General features: G+C 38.0%; 1 protein-coding gene across 1 annotated transcript in view; it reads right to left on the reverse strand.

The window, feature by feature from the left end:
• fhl2a (four and a half LIM domains 2a) overlaps window positions 1-12,967 on the reverse strand; it is a 68,322-nt gene that overhangs the window by 49,647 nt on the left and 5,708 nt on the right. The gene's annotated exons all lie outside the window — the stretch shown is intronic.

Genomic DNA, 12,967 nt, shown 5'->3' on the forward strand with positions numbered 1-12,967 from the left:
GCAATCTGCAAACATGTGGAATAATTAATATTATCATTGTCTTGTTGTGGATCTTATTAATCTGCATGCATATTTTTAGTATTGCCGGTATATGGAGCTGTGGCCCATAGAAATAATGGGTAATTAATTAGGTTTGACATTGTGTCAATGATAGATACTTAGTGTATAGATAGGCCTGGGGTGTAAGTTGTAACACTAACAGTAACACATTGTGTCAATGATAGATACTTAGTGTATAGATAGGCCTGGGGTGTAAGTTGTAACACTAACAGTAACACATTGTGTCAATGATAGATACTTAGTGTATAGATAGGCCTGGGGTGTAAGTTGTAACACTAACAGTAACAGTGCAAGACTAGGCCACAAACTAAAACTAGTCTATAAATAAATAACATATTACCATTCTGTATTCTCAAGGCGATCTATGTCGTGTGCTCCTCCAGCATCAATAGCAGCAGCGTCCTCCTGACCGTCTTCATCAGCGTCGGGTTCAAAGCGATATGGCTCTATCCCTCTCACAGCTTCTTCCCTATCTGAATCGCTTCCACTCCCCACTAGTCCTTCACTTGCACTTTCCTCATCCACAAATCTTTCATCCTCGCTCAAATTAATGGAGAAATCGTCGCTATCTCGGTCAGAATCGCTCTCAGATCTGGCGGCCATCATTGCAAACAATAGGGAGCTTTGCGGATATGTTCAATTGTCCACGTCACGCTACTTCCGGTAGGGGCAAGGCTTTTTTTTGTCAGATACCAAAAGTTGCTATCTTTATCGTCGTTTTTCTATTCTAAATCCTTTCAGCAAAAATATGGCAATATCGCGAAATGATCAAGTATGACACATAGAATAGATCTGCTATCCCCGTTTAAATAAAAAAATTTCATTTCAGTAGGCCTTTAATATATTATACATTTTAACTGACCTTTAATTGATTATGTTTGTCTTTTTGTAGGTGGCTAAAATATGCGGTGCTGCTGACCGCCGTCTAACGTTACGTTACTGAGTGTGATACATTGACTAACATAACGTTTTTTGTAGGTACCTCATGCAACCCTGATTAAAAAAATTCACTTGACAAAAAGTATGAATAAGGTAGCGAACTGCAGTGGACGCAACAGATTGCCGTGTTTGCAATGACGTTATAACCATAGACATCTTATAAGTAGACGCAGCATTGGCTGCTGTGACGCGAGCAATTTGACCGCCATCTTGAAGTGGTGATGAGGAGCCGGCGAGCAGCCTAAACTGACAGTTGACAGGTAGAAAACAAAGATGCCGGGTTGGTGTTCAGCGTTTTCTTGCTCAAATGAGCGGACTGTTGAAAATAGGAATCGGGGGATTACTTTTCACAAGTAAGATTTGACATTAACATATTATTGGTTTGTTTTGTGAAAAGAATATTAGCACAGAGTTGAGAAGGAGCAAAGATCTTCAGTATTTATATGTGAAAATCACAAAGTAATCTTCTGGGGGAGGATGACCCCCCTACAGGGGTTTGATTTACAAACTTTCAGCCCCACCTAAAACAAAATTCACCAGCCGCCACTGATTATGATGCATTCTCATTTTAGGCAAAATATAAAACAATACTTTCTTAACAGTATAATTGTAACCAGGAATAAGTCTTCAAGTAACAATATTCAAATACTAACATTGTTGGGTAAGACAGAATTTGGTTTTATTACGAATCCAGAGAAACAGATTGGTGGTTTTAGCTGATATAAAGACTTTCAGGTGTTTATATATGTTTATGTTTAAGTATTTGGCAGACGCTTTTATCCAAAGCGACATACATAAAAAATACATATAAAACAATGACTGTAAACATGATCATTTAAGGGAAGAATGTAATACAAAATATCAATACAAAGTGTCAAAACAGAATAAACTCTCTGCTGCTGCAGCAACAGAGATACAGTCTATAAGATATATAGATATCTAATGTATTCATACATTGTTTATGTAGGATATACGCATGTATATATAACCTAATCATATTTTTTCTTCAATTTAAAAATTGCTGACCGTTTTTTTCCCCTTTCTCTGGGATTATATTCCCAGTTTTGATCTCGGACGTCTGGTCACTTATAGCATATAAGATTATTCTATTACTGTTAAGCAAACTATGAATAATAAAACACGCCAAAACATGTGTCCTTTATCATAGATACACGTATGACAAAAAAACGCGTCAAAATCAGTGGTATTCAGTGAGGTAAAATGAATTAAATTGTGCTGACAGTTCATTGCTCCTGCCAAATGAATTGCACTGAGTGGAGCGGATCACCACTCCAAGATGGCGGCCCCGCGTCTCGTCTGCGGCAGTAGGCAGTAGCGCTCTATGCTGCGTACCCTTATAAGATGTCTATGGTTATAACGTTAGCAGTGAGTTTACAGCCTCACTCATTTAACCACACAGCAAATTAAAGTCATGTTACTTAGCTAATAAACGTTAGCTTACATTCAAAACTTACCGTTCTGTGTGCAACTTCAAATGTCGAACGAAGTTGGAAGTTGTTGCGTCTCAGTCTGTAATATTCGAACTGCATGTTTAGCATACTTCAATTCGTTTTTTGTTGACCAAGTCGTAGTTTTTATACCCGAACGAAACCAACTTTGGTATAAATCTTTCTCACTGGCGCGTTGTTTGACAACTCTTGTTCATTGGTTGTCCTGCAATTTGATTGGATGAATGCTGTGTGATGAAAACAACGTAGATCTAATTTGATTGGCTGTTGTACTGACAGCACACACGCTGACAAGCAGCTGACAGGCAGCACACACGCTGATATACACACATACAAAATGAAAGATACGGAGCGCTCCCAAATAACTTTTTAAGGTTTGGGTTTTGGGGAAAGTAGCAAGTCATGTCAAGTCAAAAGCCTCAAGTCCAAGTGAAGTCACAAGTCATTGATGTTAAAGTCTAAGTCGAGTTGCAAGTCTCTTTACATTTTGTCAAGTCGAGTCTAAAGTCATCAAATTCATGACTCGAGTCTGACTCAAGTCCAAGTCATGTGACTCGAGTCCACACCTCTGCAAATGAGTTTTAAGATGAGACTTAAATGCTTCTACTGAGGTAGCATCTCTAACTTTTACCGGGAGGGCATTCCATAGTATTGGAGCCCGAATAGAAAACGCTCTATAGCCTGCAGACTTTCTTTGGGCTCTGGGAATCACTAATAAGCCGGAGTTCTTTGAACGCAGATTTCTTGCCGGGACAAATGGTACAATACAATCGTCAAGATAGGCAGGAGCTTGACCGTGTATTATTTTATACGTAAGTAGTAAAACCTTAAAGTCGCATCTTAGGTGCATAGGAAGCCAGTGCAAGTGAGCCAGTATAGGCGTAATATGATCAAACTTTCTTGTTTTTGTCAAAAGTCTAGCAGCCGCATTTTGTACCATCTGTAATCTTTTAATGCTAGACATAGGGAGGCCCGAAAATAAAACGTTACAGTAATCGAGACGAGATGTAACGAACGCATGGATAATGATCTCAGCATCGCTTGTGGACAAAATGGAACGAATTTTAGCAATATTACGGAGATGAAAGAAGGCCGTTTTAGTAACACTCTTAATGTGTGACTCAAACGAGAGAGTTGGGTCGAAGATAATACCCAGATTCTTTACCGAGTCGCCTTGTTTAATTGTTTGGTTGTCAAATGTTAAGGTGGTATTATTAAATAGATGTCGGTGTTGAGCAGGACCGATAATCAGCATTTCCGTTTTCTTAGCGTTGAGTTGCAAAAAGTTAGCGGACATCCATTGTTTAATTTCATTAAGACACGCCTCCAGCTGACTACAATCCGGCGTGTTGGTCAGCTTTAGGGGCATGTAGAGTTGGGTGTCATCAGCATAACAGTGAAAGCTAACACCGTATTTGCGTATGATGTCACCTAGCGGCAGCATGTAAATACTAAAGAGTGCAGGGCCAAGAACCGAACCCTGGGGAACTCCGCACGTTACCTTAACATAGTCCGAGGTCACATTGTTATGGGAGACACACTGCATCCTGTCAGTAAGATAAGAGTTAAACCAAGACAAGGCTAAGTCTGTCATCCCAATACGCGTTTTGATACGCTCTAATAAAATATTATGATCAACAGTATCGAAAGCGGCGCTAAGATCAAGAAGCAGCAACATAGATGAAGCATCAGAATCCATCGTTAGCAATACATCATTAGTCATTTTTGCGAGGGCTGTCTCCGTAGAGTGATTTGCCCTGAAACCGGACTGAAAAGGTTCACAGAGATTGTTAGACGCTAAGTGTTCATTTAGCTGCTGTGCTACAATTTTTTCGAGGATTTTCGAGATAAACGGAAGGTGGGACACCGGCCGGTAGTTTACCAGGAGATCAGGATCGAGGTTAGGTCTTTTGAGTAGAGGATGAATAATCGCTTTTTTGAATGCTAGGGGAACAGTGCCAGAGGAAAGTGATAAGTTTATAATATTTAACACTGATGGACCTAATAATACAAAAAGCTCCTTGATAAGTTTCCCAGGAATTGGGTCAAGTAAACATGTTGTTTGTTGTGTCCCATTTACACATTTTGACATTTCCTCCAATGTTATTTCATCAAAGAGAGAGAAACTATTTTGGAGGGCGGTATCCGTCGTATATACAGTCGTATTTGTGTTAATAGAACCCAGTTGTAGCTGAGATGCATTGTCTTTCATCTCTTTTCTAATGACTTCAATTTTCTTATTAAAGAAATTCATAAAGTCATCTGCTGAGTGGGTGGAGCTACTGGGAGGAGTCCCTTGTTGGGTTAGCGATGCTACTGTACTAAACAGAAATTTAGGATCATTTTTGTTGAGGTGGATGAGATTTGAGTAATATTTAGCTTTAGCTGAGGTAAGCATGCGTTTATAAGTTATTAAACTATCACACCATGCTTGATGGAAAACCTCAAGTTTAGTCGCACGCCATTTGCGTTCCAGCTTTCTACATGATAATTTCTGGGCTTTAGTTTCTTCTGTAAACCATGGGGTACGCCTTTTAGGGGCCCTTTTTAGCTTTAGCGGTGCTACACTATCAATGGTGTCGCGCAGGGCGTCATTAAAGTTGTTAGTGAGGTTATCAATAGAGCCCACATCATTTGGGAATGGTGCCATTACCGAAGGCAGTAGGTCAGTAAGAGTCGTTGTTGTGGCAGCATTAATGTTGCAACTGCTATAGTAGTTATTATTATTATTATTAGTTTGTTGACAATGAGTCAGAACTTTGAATTTTATAAGGTAATGATCGGACATTACTTTAGTGTACGGGAGTATCGTAACTTTAGAGGTGGTGACACCCCTAACAAGCACTAGATCTATCGTATTACCGTTGCGATGCGTGGGTTCATTTATTATTTGTGTAAGACCACAGCTATCAATTATAGTCTGGAGCGCCACGCATGGAGGGTCCGATGGGGTATTCATATGGATATTAAAGTCCCCCATTATGATTATATTGTCGGCTTGCGTCACTAGATCAGCAACAAACTCTGAGAATTCACTGATGAAGTCCGAATAGGGCCCAGGGGGGCGGTAGATAACAGCCAGGTGGAGAGGCAGCGGTGTGACAAACCTCAGAGTGAGCACCTCAAACGAGTTATATTTATTATTTAGGTTAGGTGTAAGATTATAGTTTTCATTGTATATTAGTGCGACACCCCCTCCCCTTTTAAGAGGTCGAGCAACATGTGTATTGGTATAGTTAGGAGGAGATGCCTCATTTAGCACAAAAAAATTGTCTGGTTTGAGCCAGGTCTCACCAACGACGTCAAGTTTGTTGTCTCTAATGACTTCATTAACTAATAACGTTTTGGAAGATAATGATCTTATGTTTAAAAAGCCCATATTATAGGTAGTGGGCTGTTTTGAGGATTGTTTGTTGAAATTATCTGAAGTAGCAATATTAATAATGTTGCGTTTATTATGCGTAGTGCACTTTAAATAGTTTCGACCATATCTAGGAATTGATACGACGGGGATATTCAGATTGTTTGCTTGATGTTGCGATAAACTGAACGCATCATAGTTAGCTACCTCAGTACAATGTATGTCTGCCTCTGACACGGTCATAAAAGAAAAAACATTATGTGAGTTGTGTTTTATTCTAAGAGAATTGCTATGTGTGCAGGGATTATCCAGCCTGACGCCGGCTAGTTCTAGTTTAAATGGCTTCTTACCCGGAGACTCCACGCGTCTTTGGTTAGCTTTTCTCTTTGTTGTTAGCCCCGCTCGGCATCCCCGCTTCTGCTTCCGCTCGCACCGCTTACGTCGTCTCCATTGGCGGTCACCGCTAGCACTTGACTCCGCTGCTACAAAGGCCGCTCGATGTAGCCCGTGAAGTATTCCCATGCTAGCGAGGAGGTCCACCGTACATGCATCTTTTAGTCTATAACGACCCGATCCATCCACATCCAGAATTGTCTGTCGGTCGTATGTGATCACAGAGTGTTCACGCTTTGAGCCAGCCATGAAATTGACAGAAATGACGGGTGTTTTTTGCCAAATCGCTCTACACTCCCAAGAGCGTTATCGAGCCGCAGCATAGCCATGCGCCGCCATCTTGCCTCAGTGCATGAAAAATGAAAAATATCAAAATGGCCCCCACATGCTTTAATTTTTCCGTTTGCGGCCCTCAGTGGAAAAAGTTTGGACACCCCTGGTTTACACGGTCAGGAGTTATTAAAGGCATTGGGCTTGTCTTCTACTAAGGATTTTCATAGTCCTTTCATAGTTTAATTTAGTTTTTTTTTATAAACCTACCACAAACATATAGGAGTGTCCCATATGTGTCTGGTATTAGCAAAAAATTAAAAATAATAATAATAATTACAAAAAAAAAACAAGCACCAGATTATATCGGTTTGCATCTAAAATGTCTGATCTAAGCGCTCTGATAGAAGCAGTCCTGCAGTGTCTTTACTTGTGCGAAGCTTGACAGCCAGTTAACATCTACATGTCCTCCAATAAGCGCACAAGGTTGTTTTTTTCTTATATTTTAGTCAGGTTATTTACAAAAGGTAAACACGGCATGCTGTGGGCTATAGGCTACTAGGAACTAGCAGCTACACAGCAGCTAAGCACACAACAGCACAAAAAAATAGTCACCAAAAAAACAAACAATTACCACTTCACTTCAACCTAAAATGGAATTGCACTTTTTTTTTTTGCCTATCATTCACAATCAATATGTTAGACAAGAAGACATTTGTTTTTCATTATTTATGCAATCTAAATATTAAGTAAATGCAATCAAAAGTCTGCTTACAATGGAGCCTATGGGTGTCACCTTTTCCTGCCTATAAAGCGCTGAAAAAAACATCCTAACACCTCCATCAAGGTTTTATATACACACTGTATAGTATATAGTAACAGGCACATTCATAATAACATGTAATATTTACGTATTTTGCTCATTTTAAGCATTAATTTAAAAAATGCATCACGTTTCCTTCGACAACATCACTGATTACTGCTCACTGCAGACTCCATGAGAGCCAGCAAACATAATAAACATCACTTACTGTACAATGTCTGCTGTCACAAGGATGCAGAATGTTAGGATGTTGTATATTCCCGTTTGGATGAGAAATGACTTCATAAAGAATAAAGAAAGAATGCTCGCAAAGAACAAAGGGCGGTGAAACCAGGCGTCTTTTTCGGGTCTTTCTCGCCATTCCAGGGTCTAAATTGGATGCCAAAATTGACCAACCTTTCGAATTATGTCCTCATCTTCCTACTAGCAAGGTGAGAGGCATTACTTATGATCTAGAATAAACTTTCACAAAGCGAAAAAGCTGCTCACCAGCTCATGGCGTCAATATAGCAGCCACAAGCTTGTTAGCTCTCTGTGACAATGCGCCGCTAAAAATTGTTTGTCTTTGTTAGCACTTGTAATAACAATATCACTAACACTTGGTTAATATTCACGTCACAAAATTTAAATGGAGTATTGTTGGCGGTTTCTGGATATTTAGAGAGCTTTATGGACGAAATAGTTTAGTTACCTAGCATTGTTCTGTGTTTGAGTAATTTGACTTGATCGAACCTTTTCCAACACTCCACACAACAAAATAAAAAAAGTATGTTTATGATTCGTACTGATACCGTATCGGATCAATATCGTATCGGCCAATATTCAAGGCTCCGATTTCAGTATCGTATCAGAAGTGAAAAAGTTCGTACTGGGAAACTAATTTAGATTAAATATGACAGTTGTTCTTTTTCAGGCTAAAACACTCAATATAAACAAATAAACATGGCAGAGATTAAATATTTTAGACAGGTACTTGGATCAGCCCCGCTGGGGTCGGTTTTCGGCTCTGGTGGAGTGCCGAGAAGACAATCAAACTTGACTATTGTGACAAGATTTCCGTAGATGAACCTGTGGAAGGATCATAACCATTGCCAGAGGAAAGGAATTTTGGGAAGTTTCTTTCTCGGGAGATCTGGTTGAAACTACAACCTGGTGGCACTGCGGGCTACGTGTTTGGCGGCGGTTCTAATGTAACCCATCTTGCAACATCATTTCAACGTACTCAACTAGCCCCTCTACTGCAAGATGAGGGTTCTATGTTCGATGATTCGATTGAGAGGTTCATAGTCAAATCAGACCGCTCTGAATCGAATCGCGGTATAACTGACTAATCTAAGATGCCCCTAAAAAGGTACACAACAAGACATTTGCAGTAAATACCACGTTACAAACCACAAAACCACTGAACCTCAAACCCTCCCAGTTTTTAAAAACTAAGTGACCCGGCCTGTCCTCACAAACTTGTCTTTGCCAACAACTGGAGCTCTCTGTTCCTGGCTGTGTTTATCTGGCTAATTCTGCCTGTTGCAGCTGTCATGGCTGCTAGCTGCTAACAGGTTCTATCAATGGATATGAAACCCCTCGCTTTATTCTCGCTGGTTTTGCTGCTTGAAACATTGCAACTTATATGCGCATTAATAACTGGTGAGTGCATAGTTTCAGTGAGTTCTGTGGAAAAAAAGCCCAGGTTGAAGCTATAGGGTATATGCCTACAGAATTATATTGGCTACTCCAGTTTCCGTCTAAATATACACTACTCAAAAAAGGTGACATTTCAAGATGAACATAAAGTGTACTACTATCTTTAAATATTGAATTTGATTAATTTCAAAGCTCTTCGTTGTTGGATGGCAAAATTCCAAAACAGTTTTGCAATCTTTCAATAGCCGTATTGTAACTCGCTGATGACACTCTGCCACACTCTAAGCTCATTGGCCACTTACTTTCCTCTGAGAGCATGACAAGGTACTCTTGATCAATTGTTAGATGTCGTCTTATTTGCAAAGGTCAAAGCATGGACAGCATGTTAGAGAGGACTGTTTTAAAACTAATTCTTATTAGTCAATTATTATTATTATTTTTCTATTTACAAAAGAGTGTCACACTTTTTATCAGTGTAAAACGATGTTTATCCATCCATCCATCCATCCATTTCCTACTGCTTGTCCCTTTTGGGGTCGCGAGGGGTGCTGGAGCCTATCTCAGCTGCATTCGGGCGGAAGGCGGGGTACACCCTGGACAAGTCGCCACCTCATCACAGATAGACAGACAACATTCACACTCACATGCACACACTAGGGCCAATTTAGTGTTGCCAATCAACCTGTTTATATTTTTTTTAATTAAATTTTAATGAGATTTGATGTATCTTTGATACTAAAATTAGTTATGAGGAATAAATTGCTCAACATTTACTTTTTTGTGTGCAAAATAACACATTTAAAACATAAATGTACACCTACAGTAACACAGCGCGCCACAGGGGACTTCTGTGACTGACCAGGTTTGTTACAGTTAAATGTACTATGATAGGTTTTATATATATATATATATATATATATATATATATATATATATATATATATATATATATATATATATATATATATATATATATATATATATATATATATACACACATATATATATATATACATATATTATTTTTATATATATATAAACAGCATCCAGCACACCTTACAACAGTGGTTATTATATACCGTCCAGACTTGTCATCCCTCAACAAGCGCAGCGAAATTGTATCAGCATGCCGTCACAGAAGGAAACACCTCCTAGGTAACACATGAGCCAATCACCACACCCCCACGCCTGCCTGTACCCACCCGCTCTGTGCCCTATATAAACCATGGTATGTGAATGCTTCCATTAAAATCTCCTGAGGATTGAGGAAACCCCTCATGAAACAGGCTTGTTGAGATGAAATAGTCTTGTGATTTTTTCCCACACATACACATACATATACACATATATATATATATACACACATATATATATATATATATATATATATATATATATATATATATATATATATATATATATATATATATATATATATATATATATATATATATATATATATATATATATATATATATATTCCGAGTGCGATGATGTCACGTTATTGAGGGAAAATGCATTTTTAGACAATATGATTTGCCTGAGCGGCTAGGAGACACCAAGAGTAACAAGCGGTAGAACATGGATTAGAAAGAACAGATTAAAAAAATTAATAATTAAAAAAAATAAATATATATATACATATATATATATATATATATATAATTTTTTTTAACTTGGTACTTCCTGCAGGCCAGATTTTGGATGCTGGCGGTCCGGATCCAGCCCGCGGACCGTAGTTTGGGGACCCCTGACCTACGGTACCTAATATGAAAGCTGGTGTTTAGGATGTGATAGACGTTATTCATCCCACAATGGGGAAATTATGTGGTTGCGGTGCAGATTCTATACACAACAATAAAAGTAAAATGTAATAAAAGAATAATAGAAAAACATTTAAAAACTAAAAATGAGAAATAAATAATACATATTGCACACTAAATGATTTCACTAGGTATACATAAATAATAAAACAAAAACATATTGCACAGAAACCACTAAGTCAGAGCCACATCATCACCTCCAGTCAGGTGGGCTTAAAGGCGTGCCATCCTCTGGGCCAAAATAAACCCGCAGCTCCTTGAATGCTGTAACTGTAGCTGCAGCCCACTCAGCAGTCACTCACTGCCATCATCTAGCTCCAGCAGGTGAGAGTTTAGGGAAGTAGGATGGAAACGGAAATGCAAGACATCACGGCGTAAGAGAGAGAGAGAGAGAGCGAGAGAGCGAGCTGAGTTCGGTGTAACTCTGACTTGATAAATGAAGATATCGTCGTCCTTGGGTGAACGTAAGGAGGTGTGAGGAGATTGATTTTGCATTTTTTTTTATGAAGCGACAGCCAGCAGAGATAACCAGGAAAATTCTCACGCCAAACTTCAGTGGAACCTCTGAAACCCATTGGATCCTATTGTATGACTCTTTTCCCATGGGAATTTATGGAAATAACCTGTCCCAGGGTCAAACTATCACCATGACAAAACATTTCATCACTGTATAGCAAGCAGGCTTGGGAAACATTCAGAATTTCAGACACCCCGTCTCCTCTTTAATGACCGACAACGAAAGCGTGATATAAACAATTTTTTGGCTGTGTATTTTTGTGGCACGTGACTGCATCTTTAGCTGAACATTTTTGTAAGACTTCAAAAGCGTATTGTACATTTTGTAAAACTTCAGTTGAGCACAACTTAAAATTGAAAAAAAGTATTTATATTTGTTTTTGATAAACAGAAATGTGAAGTAAACAAATTAACAATCATAATATTTTCATATTTATATTATATTATTTTTTTATATTTATTACAAATTAAATGTGCATTTGATAATAGATACAAAAATTGTTACAATTAATAATATATCATATTAACCATGAGTTTGAGTTTATTTACCATCACAATTCATTTCATTTCAATAATTAATCAGTTATTTGATATACTTTATTTATTTTAAAAAATCTCTATAAAGTAAAATGAAAATTTTTTTTTTTTAAATTAGTTTATGACAGTATGTAGTGTAGTACTATGACAAAACAATGAATATCCAGTAAACTCGACATACATATGTACAACATATCAAAATAACTTGATCAATAAAAACGTAATGACCTAAAATGATTTTGATTGAAACGTAATGTTGTATTCATAAACGATTGTCCTACAATGTAAAAAAAAAAAAAAAAAAATCTGCACATTGTACGGTAAAATACAGGCAGCTGTGGTTGCCATGAATTAACCGTAAAAAATACAGTCATGATATATATGACATTACATTATGTTGATGTTGACTTTGTTAATTTTACAGTTGATAATTGTTTTTGCTTACGGTAAATTACTATGAAAAAAACTGATATATTGTCAACCTGTTTACAAAAAAACTATAGAATTTACGGTAAAATACTAGCAGCTGTGGTTGCCAGGAATAGGGAACGTGAGCTGGAATTAGACCGTCGTGAGACAGGTTAGTTTCACCCGACTGATGACGTGTTGTTGCAATAGTTGTTATGGAGAAAACCCATACAGTCACGAGGAGAACATGCAAAATCCACACAGAAAACCCCCTAACCTGGCAACCGAACCCAGGACCTCCTCACTGTGAGGCACGAGCCTTAACCATGTGTCTTAGTGCTGCCCTTTCACCAATACTAGTATCTACAAAATGCCTGTGTTTCCGAGACATGTGAGCGGTACATGAAGATTTTAACTTGAAAGTATTTGTACAACCTTTCACTGGACAACTCACAACATGGCCTTCCACAACATGGCTTTCCGCAACATGTTCTTTCAAGTGAGCTATTAAAAATTAGCTTTAAATGCTCCGTATATGTTAAATAAATGCCTGCAACCAGTTCCAACACAATTAAACACACATTTTTATAAAATAAAAATATTAAATATTTATAATATTTATAAAATATATTTATAAAAATAAACACAGTTCATTTCGATGCAGTTTGCAATCAAGAACATAAACATAACCCCTCAATGTCTGAAACCACTTGCCAAAAAAATACAA

This window comes from Entelurus aequoreus, linkage group LG14 (genome assembly GCF_033978785.1).
Source record: "Entelurus aequoreus isolate RoL-2023_Sb linkage group LG14, RoL_Eaeq_v1.1, whole genome shotgun sequence".
In the NCBI taxonomy this organism is placed as follows: domain Eukaryota; kingdom Metazoa; phylum Chordata; class Actinopteri; order Syngnathiformes; family Syngnathidae; genus Entelurus; species Entelurus aequoreus.